Source organism: Schistocerca nitens, chromosome 3 (genome assembly GCF_023898315.1).
Source record: "Schistocerca nitens isolate TAMUIC-IGC-003100 chromosome 3, iqSchNite1.1, whole genome shotgun sequence".
NCBI classification, from domain to species: Eukaryota; Metazoa; Arthropoda; class Insecta; order Orthoptera; family Acrididae; genus Schistocerca; species Schistocerca nitens.
In genome coordinates this window covers 920,225,869-920,246,393 of record NC_064616.1, presented here as the reverse complement: position 1 = coordinate 920,246,393, position 20,525 = coordinate 920,225,869, and the positions used below count along the sequence as shown (strand labels likewise).

General features: G+C 41.0%; 1 protein-coding gene across 1 annotated transcript in view; it reads right to left on the bottom strand.

The window, feature by feature from the left end:
- The window catches only part of LOC126249485 (cocaine esterase), a 128,640-nt gene that overhangs the window by 45,760 nt on the left and 62,355 nt on the right, over positions 1–20,525 (bottom strand). The gene's annotated exons all lie outside the window — the stretch shown is intronic.

Sequence of the window (20,525 nt, the reverse complement as noted above, 5' to 3'; positions counted from 1 at the left end):
GAACTCCCACATAGCAATATAAAACATAGTCGACAGACTCAAGAAATAATCTTCCATTGCCACAACTAGTTTTCATCCTCAGCTCCATAACCTTCGTATCGTACTATCCCTGAACCATGCTCAGTATAATGAGGCACTGGACTTGCATTTGGGAGGAGTATGGTTAAAAGCCCCATCTGCTCATCCAGATTTAGGTTTTCACAGATCTTTCTGCATCACCTAAGACATAATGCTAGAGTATTCCTATTGAAAGGAGACGACCAGTTACCCGTACAATGTAAGTCAAATTTAAGACTTTGCTCTGTTTTCTGATTTCATCACAAATAGGACGCTAAACCATAATAATCTTTCCTTTATTATCTCCTTCATTATCTGTGTCCAGACAACCATATCAACTCAAAAGCCATGAAATCACGTTGACAAAACAATACAGACAAATACATTTTATTCCATAATTATGTTAGAACTACACATACTCCTTCGCCACATTTGATCCACAAATTGCTAGTAAAATTAATTTGACCACCATGGACAGAAAACAATTTGTCATCCACTGGTTAAAAAGCATTCCCATATAGCTGCAATCTCATTCATCCATGTTGCCGAGTATCTGATGCCCAACTTAACCCCTCCCCTTAGTGTCTTCCCTAATTTCCTTCATGAAATGTTTGATCCTTATACTATTTGAAACCAAGTGAGACAGCGGAGCTGTTAATGCCTTGGGCGTGCATTCAGGAATAGTAGGATTCAATACCGATCAGGTCATCGAGATTAAGTTGTATTCGCTTTTCCTAAATCAGTCAATGTGAATTCTGGAATGCATATTTTTGAAAGTACACGGTCAGTCTCCTTTCCAGTCCTTATCCTTTCCAAGCTTGTGCTCAATATCTGATGGCAATTTCATTAATATAATATAATATATACAATATAATTTCATTAATGGTACATTAAATTGTAATCTTCGCTAGTTTTTACTATTTCACAAAATTCGGAATCCAAAGCTATACGACCTCATACAAATCCCATGGCAGCAGTTTCTTAGAACCTTCAAGCTCACTTACCTATTACCCACAGTGATCATATTGCAGAAGTTGCTCCACTGCAGAAGTATTCCTTGGTCCAATAGTTCATCTCTTGTTGCATCCTTGTCTCTTACATACGGAAATGTAAAACGATGCGGCATACTCGTCAGGGTAGCCGAGAGCGCTAACGCGGTGCTTCCTGGACTCGGGTAGGCGCGCTCGCCCCGGATAGAATCCGCCCGGTGGATTAACGACGAGGGCCGGTGTGCCGGCCAGCCTGGATGTGGTTTTTAGGCGGTTTTCCACATCCCGCTAGGTGAATACCGGGCTGGTTCCAACGTTCCACGTCAGTTACACGACTCGCAGACATCTGAACACGCTCGCACAATTCCGTTACTTACACTCGATGCAGACAGTCGGGGTACACTAATTCCATCCCGGGGGGTACGGGGTGGCAGCAGGAAGGACATCCGGCCACCCCTTTCCACTAACCTTGCCAAATCCGTTCCTAACTATGCCGACCCTGCGTCAGTGCGGGACATGGCACCAGTGAAAGAAAGAAAGAATGTAACGATGCAGCATCTCTGCTAAGCTAATGAAAGACTGTTCCCACACCATGTATATGTCTAATGGTGTTACATCAGTATCCAAAAGGGAAACTATCTAGCTGTGATGTAAAACTGTATTGACATTCAACTCATTGTGTCCTTTCTACAACAGCGCCCATCTGAAGCCACATTTACTGACTCGCAGACTGAAATATATTTACGCCACCTCTCTCATATTTCCGCCATATATTTCTCTCTCAGACTTCATCAATGAAACAGGCTCTAAAAGTACTGGGTGATCAAAAAGTCAGTATAAATTTGAAAACTTAATAAACTACGGAATAATGTAGATAGAGAGCTAAAAATTGACACACATGCTTGGAAGGATATGGGGTTTTATTAGAACCACCCCATATTGCTAGACGCGTGAAAGATCTCTTGCGCGCGTCGTTTGGTGATGATCGTGTGCTCAGCCAAGCTTTCATCATGCTTGACCTCCCAGGTCCCTAGACCTCAGTCCGTGCGATTATTGGCTTTGGGGTTACCTGAAGTTCCAATTGTATCGTGATCGACCGACATCTCTAGGGATGCTGAAAGATAACATCCGACGCCAATGCCTCACCATAACTCCGGACATGCCTTACAGTGCTATTCACAACATTATTCCTCGACTACAGCTATTGTTGAGGAATAATGGTGGACATATTGAGCATTTCCTGTAAAGAACATTATCTTTGCTTTGTCTTATTTTGTTATGATAATTATTGCTATTCTGATCAGATGAAGCGCCATCTGTCGGACATTTTTGAACTTTCGTATTTTTTTGGTTCTAATAAAACCCCATGTCATTCCAAGCATGTGTCTCAACTTGTACCTCTCTATCTACATTATTCCGCGATTTATTCAGTTTTCAAATTTATACTGACTTTTTGATCACCCGGTATTTCCTTCACAACAAGCGCTGGAAAACATGGTTCTCTCTTAATTTGATGCCACAAACCCCTTATACTAACTGTGATAAGTCCTGTGTATAAATCTTACAGCTGTGGCGACACTGGCAGCCCTCTCAGCTCAGCGCCACAGTAGGTGGATTGTGTCGCTAGTGCCTTAAACTATCCCTGGACTCGAGTAGGCTGGGTAGGCCTAGGTTACACCTTAGATTTCGCCGAGTGCAGACGGTATAAGAGATTTTCTAAATTACAATCAGTTTTTTTGTAAATATTATTCCAAAAAATAACATAGAAACTTCTAATAACTAGTTTCTCACAATAATACGCCAATTTTATGTTGGCATTAAATATTTTATTCTTAGTTCGTCACAACGATTGCGAACCTTTGTGAAAAACTTTTTGACAGCTCCCGCCTATTTTCGTATCATGACGTTTCTCATCCGAGGTTTAGAGTTACAAGTTCAACAACGACGCAGCCTTGTGAAATGCTTATGCACAATATTTCCCAGACTTGCAGTTATTTCAGTCTGCTATTCTATGAAATGTATAATCACGTACTCTACTGTATAAATGGCATTAAAGTAGCGTTATAGTTTTTAGAAACTGTAGCACAATATCTTTCGCAACTTCATATGTGGATATTATGTAATAATAACAACTGTAACAAACATTTTTTATGTTCAATATTGTTTTTTATTACAGATAATGCATATTTATTTAACATATCATTAATAAAATTTACAAATATTTCTGAGATTGGGTGAAATGGGGACTTCAGTGTGAGGTTTGTGTCAGACAAATAACTGACTGAAATTATTTTTTAAACCTAAAATTATCCATGTTTTATAGATTATTTCATAATGGTCACCTCCAGAACTTATTAATCATATCACGGGAGATTTCAGGTCATGGATAGGAAAAAGTAGCTTCCTTGTGCTCTATAACAACACAGCACATGAAGAAGACACAAACAGTTTTTTTTTTCCCTCGGAGTTCCAAACCGTAGATCATGTTGCAAGCACACCAACGTTTGGTTTCTGGAATACTGTGGAAGTAACTACATTCGACATCTATTGAAAATCTTAAATACTGCTGCAATGGAATTGATTTATTCGCTGGATAAGGTATCCTTTTTCCTTTAACAAATTGTATAGGTCTATAATATGAAAAAAATGTCACTGAATGTGTTATGGGTACAGTACGACCACATGAAAGTTTACTCAGTGTATGGTAAAGGAATGACAGCTGTTGTGTGTGGTGGGCATTCTAATCCCTGTGGAATAAGCTCAAAAGTGCACATTGCACTGGCACACTCGTATATCAGCGCTCATCATTACAGACATCTAAATCATATATACAAAGGGCGTTCAAAAAGTTTTGCACAGTCGTCTCTAATCTTTTTATTTTCTGCAGGAGGAGAATGAAATTTTTTGTGAACATACTTGGAACATTTAGCTATACGTTGAGCCTACTCAATGTAGCCTTCATCAGCGGTGACGCATTTGGCCCAACGTTCTTTCCATAATGCAAATGTATTTTGGTAAAATTCTGGGGATTGACTTTTACGCCATCGCTTGACACAGAAAATAAGGTCTTTCTCACTATCAAATGTTTTACCGCGCAGGTGGGCCTTCAGACGATCAAAGAGGTAAAAATCAGACGGAGCCAAGTCTGGACTGTAACCCATTTTCCTGATTTTCTCCTGCGTCATAAGTGCTGCATGGAGTTTGTCATTGTCATGGTGTAGTCTGATGAGCTAACCCTGAAGCTGTCTTCTGTGGGTCTTGATGGCACGTCGCAGCTTGTCCAATGACAAACAGTAACGGTCCATGTTAATTGTGGAGCCAGGTTCCAAAAGGTCAATGAAAATGACACCACACTGATCCTAGAAGAAGGAGGCCATCACCTTTCGGCCTACTGTTCGTGAAAGTCTTGCTTTCTTCTTCCGAGGGGAACCCGGATGACACCACTCCATTGATTAGGTTTTGCTCTCAGGTTCGGACAAAAACAACCATGTTTCATCCTGGGTAATGACGCCGTCAAAACACTGTTTCCACTCTTCAGTAAAGGTCTTCATGAGACTCTTGCACACATTCTTCCTCATCGTTTTCATTTCTCTTGTCAATAATCTAGGCACCCAACGTGCATAGATTTTTCTATACCCTAGTGACTGTACCAGTGATACCACACTACCCAATGACAAACGGGGCATTTCAGCAAGCTGACGTGTCGTCACACATCTGTCATTTTGGATGATTTGATCAATGGTCTGCTTACATCATTCACTTCCGTCGATGGTCTACCGCATCGTGGATTGTCCAATAGAGAAAAATCACCTTCTTTAAACCTCTGCAACCACCGCTTGATACTGCTGCGATCCACTGTGTCCTCCCTATAAACAGGGAGCAACTTCCTGCTAATCGATGTGGCAAAGTTATCGCCAGTCTTGAAAAGGAACTCTATCACTGATACGTTGTCGCAACCTGACATCTACTTCACGGTCCATTATGGCTCACCTGTAAATAAAAGAAAATACTTTTATATACCAACTTATAGCTAAATGTGCCAAGTATGTTCACAAAAAATTTCATTCTCCTCCTATAAAAAAATTAGAGACGATTGTGCAAAACTTTTTGAACGCCCTTTGTACACTGCCTCACAAAAAGAGGAGCACCCAGAAAATATGGCCGCATGTCAGTGCAACTTCGTTCATGTATATACCATCGGCGAGAATGTAAATGATTAAGAGTTCTGTTCTTTGTGATGGATAGACAACTACTAGTTTGCATTTGCGTTGTTCGTGTTTAGTGTTGTTAACAGGCTTGGTAAGGTAGATGAGGGCGTGAACAGCGTCAGATGTTAAGTGATCACTATGAAGGACATGGTCATTCCACAAAATATTGTGAGACAACATTTTCGGCACCTGACAGAGTTTGAAAGGCATCTCATTGCGGGTCTCCATTTGTCGAATCATGCAGTATCCACAGTTTTCGGGAATGCGGGTGTGACAGCGGCCCAGTGTTGTACAGAATGAGGACATGAGGACAGGCATAAGGTTCTGGTCGACCATGTCTGACCACTACAAAAGAGGATCGCTATATTGTGTACCAAGCACACATCTGCGCCTGTCAGCTGAGAATAAGTAATGCACTCCCTGCAACATCCCGTGTCGTCCCATACCATTCGTCAAAGTCTAGCAGCAAACGGAGTAGGGAATTATTGCCCCATACGTAGGCTGTCATTAACACTACAACCATAATTAGGAAGTTTATTAAAAAAAACTAAAAACTCTCCTCGATTGCGAAAAAAGCACCTAGTGTTAAGTGTTAACCCAGGTTTCGGGGTAGATAACTACACCTTCTTCAGAACAACAATAAAACCCACAAGTCCCTAAGAAGACCTTTGTCAATGATTAAAAGAACACCATAGCTATACATTTATAAACGAAAAAGAAAAGGAAAACACAAACAGTACATATGTGTTTTCCTTTTCTTTTTCGTTTATAAATGTATACCTATGGTGTTCTTTTGTCCGCCCTTTGTGGTCTCGCGGTAGCGTTCTCGCTTCTCGAGCACGGGGTCCCGGGTTCGATTCCCGGCGGGGTCAGGGATTTTTCCTGCCTCGAGATGACTGGGTGTTGTTGTGTCGTCTTCATCATCATCATTCATCCCCATTATGGTCGGAGGAAGGCAACGGCAAACCACCTCCATTAGGACCTTGCCTAGTAAGGCGGTGCGGGTTTCCCGCATCGTTCCCCTACGCTCTGTAAAAGAAGCATGGGACTTCATTTCCATTTCCATGGTGTTCTTTTAATCATTGACAAAAGTCTTCTTAGGCACTTGTGGGTTTTATTGTTGTTCTGAAGAAGATGTAGTTATCTAAGCCGAAACCTGGGTTAACACTTAACACTAGGTGCTTTTTTCGCAATCGATGCGCATTTTTAGTTTTTTTTTTAAATATATTAACCAACGATTGCATCGCGCTGCGATGTTGAAGGTTCTATAATTAGGAAGCATGAGCTGCTAATGAATATCATTGCAATGTGTTTAGTGGCGAATTGCTGTTCTGCAGTACCCTGCATGCTAATCGTCTGCAAGTATGGCGGCGAACTTGGGAGAGATCCCATACTTCCAATGTTTTTGAGAGGCACAGCGGTGTTACATCTGGCATCATGGTGTATGGAGCCACTAGATATGACTTCAGGTCACAGATGGCAGTGATTAGGGAACTCTAATGGCACAACGGTGTATCACGGACATCCTGCGTCCCCACGTATTACCTCTCATGTGACACTATCGTTGTACAAATTTTCAACAGGACAATGCTCGTATACACACGGCTGTTGCCGCTACGAGCTGTATGTGTGATGATGAGGTATAATTATGGCCAGCAAGATCCCCAGCTCTGTCCCCGATAGATCATATAAAGGGCCGTCTTTGATTTAGTACCAGCATCTAGGATATCAAGGATCATTTACATCTGTTGTGGGCCAGCGTGCCTCAGGAGAGGGTACAATAGCTCTGTAACACCCTTCTCAACAGAGTTAGCACCTGTATCCAGGCCAGAGCGGGTACAACATCATACTGATGAGTGCACCCGTACTGATAAGTTCTTTGTAAATCTGCTTGATACTGTAACCACTGAAATAATATCACGTATCAACTCAACTCATGAAATTTCATTTCGTTTTCTCCTCCTCTTCTGGACACTTCATATATTTTGTCAGGCGGTCTATAAACACACTGCCGGCCGCGGTGGTCTAGCGGTTCTAGGCGCTCAGTCCGGAACCGCGCGACTGCTACGGTCGCAGGTTCGAATCCTGCCTCGGGCATGGATGTGTGTGATGTCCTTAGGTTAGTTAGGTTTAAGTAGTTCTAAGTTCTAGGGGACTGATGACCACAGATGTTAAATCCCATAGTGCTCAGAGACATTTATAAACACACTGCAGCGGTAGTGGTCTCACCACAATTTTCTTAATTCGTGACATTGAACAAAGTTAAAAAGAGGGACTTGTGAACTAAACAAGGAGAAATATAAATTCACATTTGCAATAACAGTTTGAAAATGAAGTAAACATTTATTCAGTAACAATTTTCAATCCAACTAAATGTTTACAAATTACATTCTATCTGGTAAGCAAAAGCACACAGCAACAAATTTGAAAAGCAAAATATGATAATAAACAATAAATATATGTGCAGTGAAAGCGAAAAGGTTATGGAACATTAGAAAAAGCTTTTTCCATCCCAATCACAATACACAGCTAGTTTTATAATTTTGTGTCAAATGTTGTGCAATATTTTTAATTTCCTTCGAATTCCATCCTTTTTCGAACATAATAAGTGATAGTTTTGAACTTCGGTGTAAGTTATTAGCAATATGTTTCACATAATGGGAACCAATTTCTTGTAGATACCAGTAAGTGGTCGTCCACACGGTCATTAATCTGTTACAAATACAGGGTGTCCCAGAAATGTTTCGACGAACTTCTAGGGAAGGTTGGGTATATCATCGGGACTGAGAACTGCGTAGCAACCCATGGCCGCAAATATCGTCGTACGCCTCTAGGTGGTGCTCTACACTGTACTGGAAGAGAACGCCGCTAGGTGGTGTTTGTACACGAGAGTACTGGAGGGGAACATGAGGATTTCCTCATTCGAGCGCTAGCCAGCATACCAGGAGCGTGGAACGGTATACGAACGGTGAGTTTGCAGACATGCACCGAATGCATGGAATATCTGAATGCAGTGGACGAGCCGCTGGACGCATTTATCGAAAACGCTTCCAAGGGCAAACATCAACCGCACAACAGTTCGTTTGCACACCTGAATCGAAATTTATGTGAGTGGGGGTCATTAAAAAGTACGATGCAATGTTCCTTATGACGAGCGTGCATGGCAACTACATCTTCAATAAAGCCGGGAAGAACCTGTTCCAAAAACACATGAAGTGTCTTCGCAGTTTGTAAATATGAACCACCTCCAGCAGTCTGACGGAATGATAGCAATGGAAATTTGTGCCGTATCGGTACTCGAACCCGGATTTCCCGCTTAATGCGAGCTGGCACTTTCGGATTTATCTTCCGATAGCGGGCCTGCGATTCACAAATAAAATGTCTCCCCCGTACGGGAATAACACTAATGGGATGTTCGAGTACAGGTATGAGACATAGACGACAACATATGGGAGTTTTGGTGGAGCCGTGGTGGTACCAATATGACGGCGTGCCTGATCATTTTGGGCTGGCCGTTTGTATGCACCGGAACAGCTCATGCCGCATCTATGGACGGGGCATGGTGGACTGGTTCCCTGGCCCCCCAGGCTCACTGCATTTATCGAGTCTTGATTTATTTCTGCGGGAGCCATGAAATATATCATGTTTCCAAATTCTATGAAGTCTGAAATTGTTCTCGTCGTAACAATCGTCTCTGCAGCTGCTACGTCCGCAGCTCGTGGTCGTGCGGTAGCGTTCTCGCTTCCCACGCCCGGGTTCGATTCCCGGCGGGGTCAGGGATTTTCTCTGCCTCGTGATGACTGGGTGTTGTGTGATGTCCTTAGGTTAGTTAGGTTTAAGTAGTTCTAAGTTCTAGGGGACTGATGACCATAGATGTTAAGTCCCATAGTGCTCAGAGCCATTTGAACCATTTTTTTGCAGCTGCTACAATCAATGAAACTTTTGGTTTGTTCTAGCGTATCCGGCAGTCAGTGCTCCGTGGGTGTTAGGCATTGGTGGCGTCTAATTGTGCAAACTTCGAGCATCTGTTTTAACATTAGAGGTGTATTCATATCGTACACCATGTGTAATCGTCATCTCAAGTGAATCACTCTCTTGTTTCCTTTCTGCTCTTCGACCTCCGCTACCACTTACGGTACCACTGACGTTTACGGCCATGGGTTGCTATGCAATTCTTAATCCTTATGATATGCCCCACCTCCTCCATAAGTTTGTCGCAACATTTCTGGGACATCCTAAGAAAAACATGTGATTCAAATTCTGCAGCAGCGGCTTCTGATTTTTACAAGTGAGAAATTTTGTTTTATGCTGTTCAGATATTAAAAATGCGTAACTGCATACACTAAATTACCAAATTTCACAACAACCCCTGATGGGACAGTCAGCTAACTTTAGAAAATATTTTCAAAATATTTATCTGTAGTAGGTGTCCCTAAAATAAAGTATGTGCATGTTTTACAATTGAGGAATTGTATTGTTTTGTATGCTGCATATCCACAAACAAATACGAGTGGAAGCGCTGTCTGGTTCAGTACCAGCATTTTCTATACTTTCCTCTTAACACCTAACAAATGACTCATGTCAACACAGGGAAACACGTTAGAAACGCTCACATTATTCATTATTACTGGAGAAAACTTTACTGTTCTGTATTTTGCAGCGTTTATTCCCAAACCACTCACAACGAGCATCTTTTCAAATGCAAATACCTGGGTTACAGAAACGTTGTAGTTTCCGCCTGAAAACTGCTGATACCTATTAAATCATGTCTTCAAATTATCAGTTTGTAGTTTTTCTGCCAAAAGAAAGAATGCCTACACTATTGACTGAATATTAAAAAATTTCTGAAATAACAGAAGTGATCTGATAGAATGCCTAATGTTTCTCCATAGTGAGAGACTGGTTGTGATCAAAGCCATCCATCTTACTAACCAAGCCTTAAAATTATTTAGAAACTCAAACCTGTCATCAAAAGCTCTGGTGACAGAGGAAATTCATTTTCTTTGTGAATTCCCTTTGTACAATTATTAACACTTGCAGTGTACAATCCCAGGAGAATAATTTGAAGAAAGTGTGCATATCCTGAAATTTTAATCATATTCAGCTCTCAATGTCGTGTTACTAAAATTACTACAGACAAGGTTTACTGCAGACAAAGTTAACACACTCTCATTTTGAGCTACTGGGATAGATTGATTTATAATTCATTCAAGGAGCCAATTTCAACAGCTGGCTCAGTTCATTCCTGTACAGTTTCCCAGTATCTCAAATTTTTGCTGTTAGCAGATCACTGGATGTATACCCCGTTCATCATACGAATAAACCAGATGTGGGCCGGCCGAAGTGGCCGTGCGGTTAAAGGCGCTGCAGTCTGGAACCGCAAGACCGCTACGGTCGCAGGTTCGAATCCTGCCTCGGGCATGGATGTTTGTGATGTCCTTAGGTTAGTTAGGTTTAACTAGTTCTAAGTTCTAGGGGACTAATGACCTCAGCAGTTGAGTCCCATAGTGCTCAGAGCCATTTGAACCATAAACCAGATGTAAACAAATACAAACGCGATGATTGATCAGAAGCCGCAGCGCAAGTACACCGGTGTTGTTACGCTCTAGGAAGTAGGTCCTACTTATGTATTGGAAATCTTACTAAGTTACGTTAAACGAAACTGTAAGATATTCAAAGGTATTAACAGCCATCGATGTTATTCTTAATGAAGCTTTAGCTATGTAGTTTTTATTTCGAAAATCGTGTACAGTCACAGCCTCTGCACTGTTGTACACTGATTGTCGCACTGTTAATACGAAGTATGAAAATGGCTTTTCTGTTTCGTAATGAAACACGCGTATGGTACACGGTTAAAAAGGGCCGCGAAATAGGTTGTTCTTAATGTTTTTCATAAATTTACGGATATAATCAAGTTTGAAGTTTCCCGAGGGGATGTATTAGATATAATTGAGACACAAATACACATTGGATGTAGCGGAATGGGTAGCGTAGTAGATTGGTAACGTACTATAGTTACAGGTTCGCTTGTACAAGTACCGCCTCAGTCATTTTATTTCTCGTTCAATTTGAAATACTGACATCTCGCAATAGTAAAATTCATCATCATTTTTTATGAATAATGCACGTCTTCTTGTTTCTAATTACATATTGAACGGGACATTCCTGTTTTCATTTCAAATATAAATTCTTAGCTATCGATAATTTATGAAAGACTGTTAATAAAGGTTGCTTAAATTAAGAAAACGTAACAGTTTAATTTTTAAGCCAAAAATGAAAAACCAAATACTCTTTATTTGGACTGTGTGCTTTGTTTTATGCCACAGATTTAGATCAGTTGCGTAGAAACTTCACAGCATCGAGCACACCATACAAATATTGCAGTTTTACATTTGCCACAGTACCATTACAACATGAACCCAACAGAACTGATCTAGAGCCAAGTTGAGGGATTCGACCCGAGAAATAACTGGATTGTTAAGTTGCCAGACGTACTGGAACTAATGGACGCAGCTTTTTCACATGTCACTCCCGAACGCTGGCGGGATATAGAATAGCACGTCATAAAAGAAGGGGAGAAAATGTGGCGCCTGGGTCGCTTCGTGGGTTCTGTTGTTGATCGACTCGTTATCAACAATGAAATGTATTTCTCGGATTCGGATAAGGAAGGAGCTAAGACTGTAAGACTGCAATTAATACCTTCAGTGGCTTCAGTATTGAACTGTATGCCGAAATCACTGCAGTATGCTTTTGTATCGCTCAGAAAAATCACCCTGTGTTTAAGTTGGGAATTTTTATCACTTTTATTTGTAATTAGAATACTGTGAGAACGAGAGCATTTTATGCTTTCCGTCTGGTCACCTAAGAAGCGTGCGGTAGTGCTGAAGTTCCGGTGAATACTATTTCATTCCCTTTAAAAATTAAATGACATTCGAAGGTTTATTGTTTCTTTGTTCGCATCTTTTTTACGTTTCAACTACAACTTCTCACATCATTGCAGGTTAATTGGACAGCTGGCTGGCCAGTGCCATTCAAGTTTAATGAGCCGGTAAAGCTGTTGTCCCGCATCATCGCTCCGTCTATGTGCGTGTAACACAGCTTAATACGTAGCCTTAATACGTAGCCTTGACTGTACTGGCCACTGCTTGGCTTCCATTCCACGTGAAACGAAATCCAATGAGATCCAAGCAAGCGCGGAAGAATACATAGCGTAAATGTTAACATTACGTTTATTTTTATGATGAACAGGTTATAGAATCAAAATGAGGAAACTTAAATGTTCTGTCACTAACCCTCCGGTTCAACCAGTTGTTCCAAATATTTTTGAAGAAACGAGCAGAACCACACAACAGGAAAGAATATGGACTGCTGGAATTGTTTATCAAGACCAGAAACATATTCCTGTTAACTATATTGTTATCAGTTATAATAACAACAACAATCAGACCACAAGAAGAAAGAAAATGGTACACATTAAGTGTTAATTTGTAAAGATCTGAGCCTGACAACCGTTCATGGGAATCAAGTGAACAAATTCGCTGAAAATGCTGTACAAAGAAAATCTAAGGAATACAATAACAGTTGTGCCTCTGATGGGGCATTATTTTCTGAATATCCATGAAGTTTCTCCCCTTAAATTTAACACAAAGCTTGACATAAATTTAATCCACTTGCAGAATTAAAAATGTGTTCTCTCATCTAATTGATCCATAACAGTTTTAAGAAAATGGGCATTTGGTTTTTCATTGTCTGGACATATCTTCAGTAAGGATGAAACTCGCTGAAAGTACTTCACATATGTAAGGTTACTAATCCACTTGACCAAATTGTTGCACAACATGCTGGAGACTGGTTGTAGACAATAAACGCATCATATCAACTGATTATGTCAGTACTGGGGCAAGGTGGGCTCTACCCCACTTTCCATTGTTGACAGATGTATCCAAGATGGGGGCAATGACGTCATCCAAGATGGTGGCGTGTAGAATTAGCAACAGTGCATGACATCATCCAAGATGGCAGCTGCGACGTCATCCAAGATGGCGGACCCCATGGCGACCACAATGTTTCCCACCATTTCCCCTCATCATCTTGGATTATGTCACAGGAGGGATGAGAGCGCCCTCTGGTGGTGGTACTGTGTACTAGGTCAGTTGGAATCCGGACCCCTTAGTGGCCACACTGGTTCAAATGGTTCAAATGGCTCTGAGCACTATGGGACTCAACTGCTGTGGTCATCAGTCCCCTAGAACTTAGAACTACTTAAACCTAACTAACCTAAGGACATCACACACATCCATGCCCGAGGCAGGATTTGAACCTGCGACCGCAGCAGTCGCACGGTTCCGGACTGCGCGCCTAGAACCGCGAGACCACTGCGGTGGCCACACTGGATGGTGGTCTTAATAATAAACATCAAAGTGGCAACACATGTTTTATATATGTTTACAGAATGAATGCCACAATCCACACATGGCTCTTACCAAGTCAAAGTCAAACAGCTAGTTGAGACTAACAAACAACTAGAAGTGACTAACAATAAAATAGAAGAAACCTCTAGGATTATCAAAGACACCTAATGAAAGTCATTCAAGAAACTAACAAAATGACCACTGATAAACAAGAGAAATACATCAGGGAGACTGAAAAAATCTTTAAAGCTCTAGACAAGAATATAGAGAAGGTAAGAAAAGAACAGAGGGCAGTAGCTAAAGATTTGTCAAAAAGAGTCAAGAGTGGGGATGCAGCAGTAGTACGTCAAGCAGGTGTAGAAACAAGATACATCATCATCATCATCATCATCATTTATTGCATATACCCATACCATTTAGGACCATAGCAGAAGACAAAAATATACAAATACAAGACATACACAGAACATAATGAAATGATTAACACATCAAGTCCGTGAATCATGACAAAATAGCTGTAACATCACAGAAATTTATTACATATATCTGTCCATTTAGTTCTGTCTCTGTCATCTTCAGCGCTGGCTGTTAGATCTGCTTCTTCCAGGGTCACTAAGGTCCTGTCTCTCCACTTCATTCACGGACGACATCCTGGACGTTTTCCAGTTGGCTGGTGTAGATGTACTCTGTTAGAGGGAGTGCCCTCTGCTTGTAGGACATGTCCAGCCCACTGTAGCCTTCTTTTTGCAATCACTCTCACAATATCAGCTTTCTTAAACCACCGACACAGATCTTCATTGTGCCTTTTTTCCCATCTTGCAGGCCGGCCGAAGTGGCCATGCGGTTAAAGGCGCTGCAGTCTGGAACCGCAAGACCGCTACGGTCGCAGGTTCGAATCCTGCCTCGGGCATGGATGTTTGTGATGTCCTTAGGTTAGTTAGGTTTAACTAGTTCTAAGTCCTAGGGGACTAATGACCTCAGCAGTTGAGTCCCATAGTGCTCAGAGCCATTTGAACCATTTGAACCCATCTTGCAGTTTCTGCAATGTATACCGGGCCATAAATTTTCCTTAAAATCTTCTTCTAAAATGCACAAATGCGCTATTCCATTGTCTGTGTACTTGTCCATGCCTCATAACCATATAATACAACAGGTAGCACTATTGACGTGTATAGCTATATCTTGCTTTCCTGGGACACGATGTGTGACATGTATCGGTGGTTTAAACTGCTGTACACCCATTTTGCACTTATTATCCTTAGTCGAACTTCCTTCTGTGCCTCACTTTTATTCGACGATATTGACCACAAGTACTTGAATTTTCCAACTGTTTCAAAAATATGACCGTCTAAACAGATGGCGTCCATATCATTTTGTCGACGAGAGCCTACCAATATACTCATCTGCAAATGCAAGGTTCCTATCACGTCCAACCATCTCTGTCACCCTATTACGGCCAACTGTATGTCCTATCTTTTCCAGCGCTATGTTGAAAAGAACTGGTGAGAGAGGATCACCCTGTCTCAATCCAGTTTAACTGAAAAAGGTGCCGACAATTGATTTGCAAAGCGTACTTGGTGACTTGATCAGTTGTAACAAGCTGCACTCAGCCTAATATACTTCACTGGTATGCTGAACTCCTGAATTATCTTTCAGAGGGTGGTCCAGTTAATGCTGTCGTATGCCTGCCGGAAATCAGTGAATATACGGTGCAGGTCTTTATCGAATTCATAAAACTTCTCCATCATTTGCCTCAATGTGAAGATGTGGTCGCTGGTTGAACGTCCAAGGGTAAATTCACACTGTTATGTGCCTACAATCCCTCCGAGCGAGGGTTTTAGTCAACTTAGTATTAGAGTGGGGCATACTTTATATCGTATCTCCAGCAGCGACATCAAAATGGTTCAAATGGCTCTGAGCACTATGGGACTTAACATCTGTGGTCATTAGTCCCCTAGAACTTAGAACTACTTAAACCTAACTAACCTAAGGACATCACACACATCCATGCCCGAGGCAGGATTCGAACCTGCGACCGTAGCGGTCTCGCGGTTCCAGACTGCAGCGCCAGAACCGCGCGGCCACTTCGGCCGGCTAGCAGCGACATCCCTCGATAATTATGCACTTTCGTCACGTCGCCTATTTAAAAAATCGGGCATACGATTGCCTTTATCCAATCAGTGGGGATCTTCTCTGGTGACCATATTTCGGCCATAAGCTGTCTGAGACTTTCTATTACCGCTCCCCCCCCCCTCCCCCCCGATATCGAAACAACTCCTACAGCCTGTAGTCTTTGATGTTGTATTTGAAGTATTATGTTTGACATCTTATTGGTGTTCAATTATTTTCTGCTTGAAAGAATGACGATATTGAGCTTTACGAGAGTATGGAAGGTAAAATTCAAAGGTTCTGTCAATAAAATTAACAGGAGAACAAAGAAAAGCTGTTTATTACTTGCAAATGTAACAGTGCCTCGTGAACAAATAGATTTTGTGTTTCAAACATCTCAGAACAAAATACTAAAATTAACTTGATACAAAACGAGAAATACACTAAACAACTGGAGTAAAAAATGAAATGGCCTGAATTGTACATGCTACTCTTAAGAGCTGAAAGACCGCGTTCATAGTGCTTCCAAAATTACGATTTTGTTTTAAAAAAATCACAATTTTGAAAAGAAATTACCAAAGGGGATGTGTAAAGCACACCTTGTGTTCAAGCCACACTCTTTCTTTACTTGGCAATTTTACAACTGTGTATCGCGTCTGCAAATATCATGTAGCATTTAGTGAGTAAAGCAGTACTACAGAGCGCACATTGACGGGAGTAAGAGTTCAGTTCCCTCGCTGGCTGGAGTCAGTGGACCATGAACGATGGTGTGAGGCGCTGTGGCTAGACATGAGACCGCCAGTTACGTCAGGAGCGAGATACGTAGGGAAAACACAGACAGTTATGCTGGTGCAAAGCAAGTAATCTTGCTCAACAAATATTTGCTAATAAAAGTCGCTTTTTCGAATCCAGATATTAGGAGAATCCTGCAGTACTTTCGTACAACAGTATTACAGCGCCAGAAATCGACCGCCGTTATAAATAAATGAATAATGTTTAAGTCAATGAAGACGTACGAACGGCTATGAAATATCACGAGTGTAAGTACGACGTACAGGCTGTGCGCCATAATCGCCAGTCGCCAATAGAATGCCTCCCGATATAATTCAGTTGTGAGACCACGCCCTAAGGAAATTGTTAGTTTTCAGTTAATCATTATTAATTGCGTCGACGTTGTCAGTTTATGGTGTTAAGTAAATAAATACAACATAATGGCAGCTCTTTTGAATGTTATTATAGCCCGCATCTCGTGGTCGTGCGGTAGCGTTCTCGCTTCCCACGCCCGGGTTCCCGGGTTCGATTCCCGGCGGGGTCAGGGATTTTCTCTGCCTCGTGATGGCTGGGTGTTGTGTGCTGTCCTTAGGTTAGTTAGGTTTAAGTAGTTCTAAGTTCTAGGGGACTGATGACCATAGATGTTAAGTCCCATAGTGCTCAGAGCCATTTTTGAACGTTATTATAAATAATATAGCGTCCCGCTTCACCACTTAGAATCACAGGAAGTAGAATCGCTCATTACAGAGAATCTGATGGTACTGATGCTGCTTCTGCGAGGGACATAAACTTCGAGAGCTTCTCGGCAAAACAGGTAGAAAGTATCCTACACGAAGGGTCACTAAGATACGCCAAGTATAGATTGTCTTAATCTCAGCAAAACTGTGGTGGAAAACCGTTACCAGCCATGCCGTACACCTCCTGTACCATCATCTATGGACCCACTAGGTAAACTGAGACATTTGTGAAGGTTTAGTAATAGGGATTTGGGGGGGGGGGGTTGTGTGCTGAACCAATGCTTTGTTCCTCATTCCAGGCATTGATGTAGCTACAAACAGGAAAAAAGTTTTAACATTTCTATAAATCACTTACCAGGTTGTCATGTTAACAGTTTGCTGACAAGAATTTTTAGAAAGAAAGGAGATTAGGAGGTTGTCAAATTAGCAACACGTTAACACTAAGTTTTATTTTGTATTTATTATTTTATTTCATTAAATTTATATTTACAACATATCACTTTGTGTGTGCTTTTAATGTAATGTGAAGTTACGTAGTAGCAGTACATCACAAATCGTATTAACTGTGAGTCATGCATCTCTTCACGATCAGTAGCAAAATTAGCAGGATTCAGTGATCACCTAAGTTCCTTCAGTGTTTGAATGTAACAGCAGCACACGTCACTGACGTCACAAGTAGATAAAAAAAACGATTCTAATATAGAAACTCCTAACAATTTCAGTCATTATATTCAATGACAGTTTATTCACTAGGAAATACGCAATTGACTTTTTAAACTTTTCAGTGTGTGGCACTATTTGAAAGACTAAAGCATCACTAGCCAATTCTCTAGCATCTTTATTCACTATGCTACATAAGTCAACGCGCCTGAGTACAATTTTGTTTTACGTTGTTCCACACAAGCTGCTTTCTGATGGACGTACTATCAGAAATAAGTGAACATTCTTTAAGATCTTGTTTGTCACTCGTATTCTGTTTCAGATACCGATAACTGAAAAGCTCTTTTAGATAGCCCAGTCCTCAGTTTACAGAAGATACCCAGCCACAGAGAGTACTGGGATGGGGCAAAGAAACAATGAGCATACAAATCTGTGTGCCGTGGGGAATAAAAATGCAGAGTTAGAGAAAACTGGTTAGTTAATCCACTGTATTGTGTAGCTTGCTTTTTTAACACCACCGTTTTTCAACTGAGCAACGATAAAACAACTAAAATATACTTGAGGTACATTTCTGAACTAATCGTTTATACAGTTTCTGTTCTTCAATATTGTTATCAGTTCTGCACATGGCTTTCACCTTTTCTATATGCCATTTATGTTTTTTCTGCAATCGTTTCACTTTCTTCCTAAGGGACACAGTTCTGTGAGATAGTTCAGACTGAACACCTACATCATATTTGGTATGATTGAAACCCAGTTCTTGGAAAGTATTTATTGTTTGAAAGGTGTCCATTATAATCGTCCATCTTCCATATACTGTGTCTGTTTCGTGATCAATCTTTGCTATTTTAGCTGTGGCACATTAATCGTCTTCCGCACATTCATGGGAGCTTCAGCTACACGAGTATTTCTGTCTATGGTCTTTGAGGCGAGAGTGGCTTCAACCAATGTCTAGTGAGGTGTGGTCGCCACATATGCACAAAGTAACTTCTGGAGTGAAGGTGTCTTTTGCTAGTGTGAGCCATGTTGTGGCAACGATTGTGGCTGCTTTAACACATACTGAACTAAGGAGAAGGAGCCATGTATGAAAGCATCAATGGGCTTCTATTGACGAAGTAATTATAATACACATACACAGTTCCTCTCTATGCACCTATTCTGCAACGCAAGTTACATGTTTCTTTGTTTTTAAACATGGCGAGGTATAATGGAACAGTGTGGTTGATTAGGCGATATTATGAAAAGTAGAGGGGCCCTCACGGTTATGATCTTTATGGGGCAGATTTTGTTAACGTGTTGTTTCAGATTCGTGATCGGGTTTAGCAAGCCGATATCTCATTCACCAAAGCGTTATGTATTTTATATATTTTTTTAGATCCACGTTATGGAGGAGGGTACCAAAGACACAGCGTAAATAATGCAAGATTAATCTGATTGTTCTGTATGGAATCTTTGTGTTTTTTGGACTCAAATAATAACCCGGGAGTTAAAAGAAAAATCTCTTTTTTTTTTTTTTTTTTTTTTTTTTTTTTGGTGTTTCGTTCCATTCATCAATTTAATTTAAATGAGATGTGATTTTTCACTGTAGCAGTATTGAGTAGCCATGATGCTTGCACTAATACTTTATGTAGCGGTAATTACAGAAATATTCTCGCGCTTTTGGTTCGATCGTTAGTTCAATTGGAGGTACTTCTGATCCGAGTAAGTTCTTCAAAGATGAAGCATTTATTAGCATCAGCAAATTACTTCCACATTGCGGAAGGTGAGTTTGCCTCTAGAGTTCCTGGGCTACAGCTATCTTGTCGTCTCTTTATTATCTTCCGTGACTTCGTTACATTACTGAGTCACAATCAGTCATACGTCGTTTCAAATGCCAAAATTTCCGTTCCGTTATGTATGCGTGTCTATAACGAATCATTCCTGAACAGTCAAATCCCGAAATGATATTGCTTCCTTTTAGATTTATTGACTTTGCATAGAGGGCATGTTAAACTACGGCAATTTCAAGTGGAACTTTAAAGTCCACTGCTTCTAGTGAAGACACATTAAATTTATCAGCCTCCATACGGTATTCATTCATATGTCGAAACCAAATTAGAACAATCTATCAGCAATAATTACGAGCTACTGAAACCACATAAAGATACACCTGCAAGAAACCACAGGTGACTCCTGAATATAAGAACAGTAAAACAACAGACCCGCAAAATTACGCATTAGTGTCCTTAACACCGGTCTACTGCAGAATTGTTGAAAATGACTACGAGTACAATAAATTTCCTTGAGATGAAAAAGCTTTTGACCACAAATCAGCACAGATTTAGAAAGCATCGGTCGTGTGTAACTCAGCTTGCCCTTTTCTCACATGATATCTTGCGAACCATGGATGAAGGTTAACTGGAAGATTCCATATTCCTAGATTTCCAGAAAGTATTCGACGTTGCGTCCCCACTCAGACTGTTAGCGAAGGCACGAACACAGGGAGTAGGTTCCCAGATATGTGAGTGCCTCGAAGGGTTCTTAAGTGTGGTGTGCGTACTGTAAGACCTTCGGTACACACACCATCAGATTATTTGACTCGTC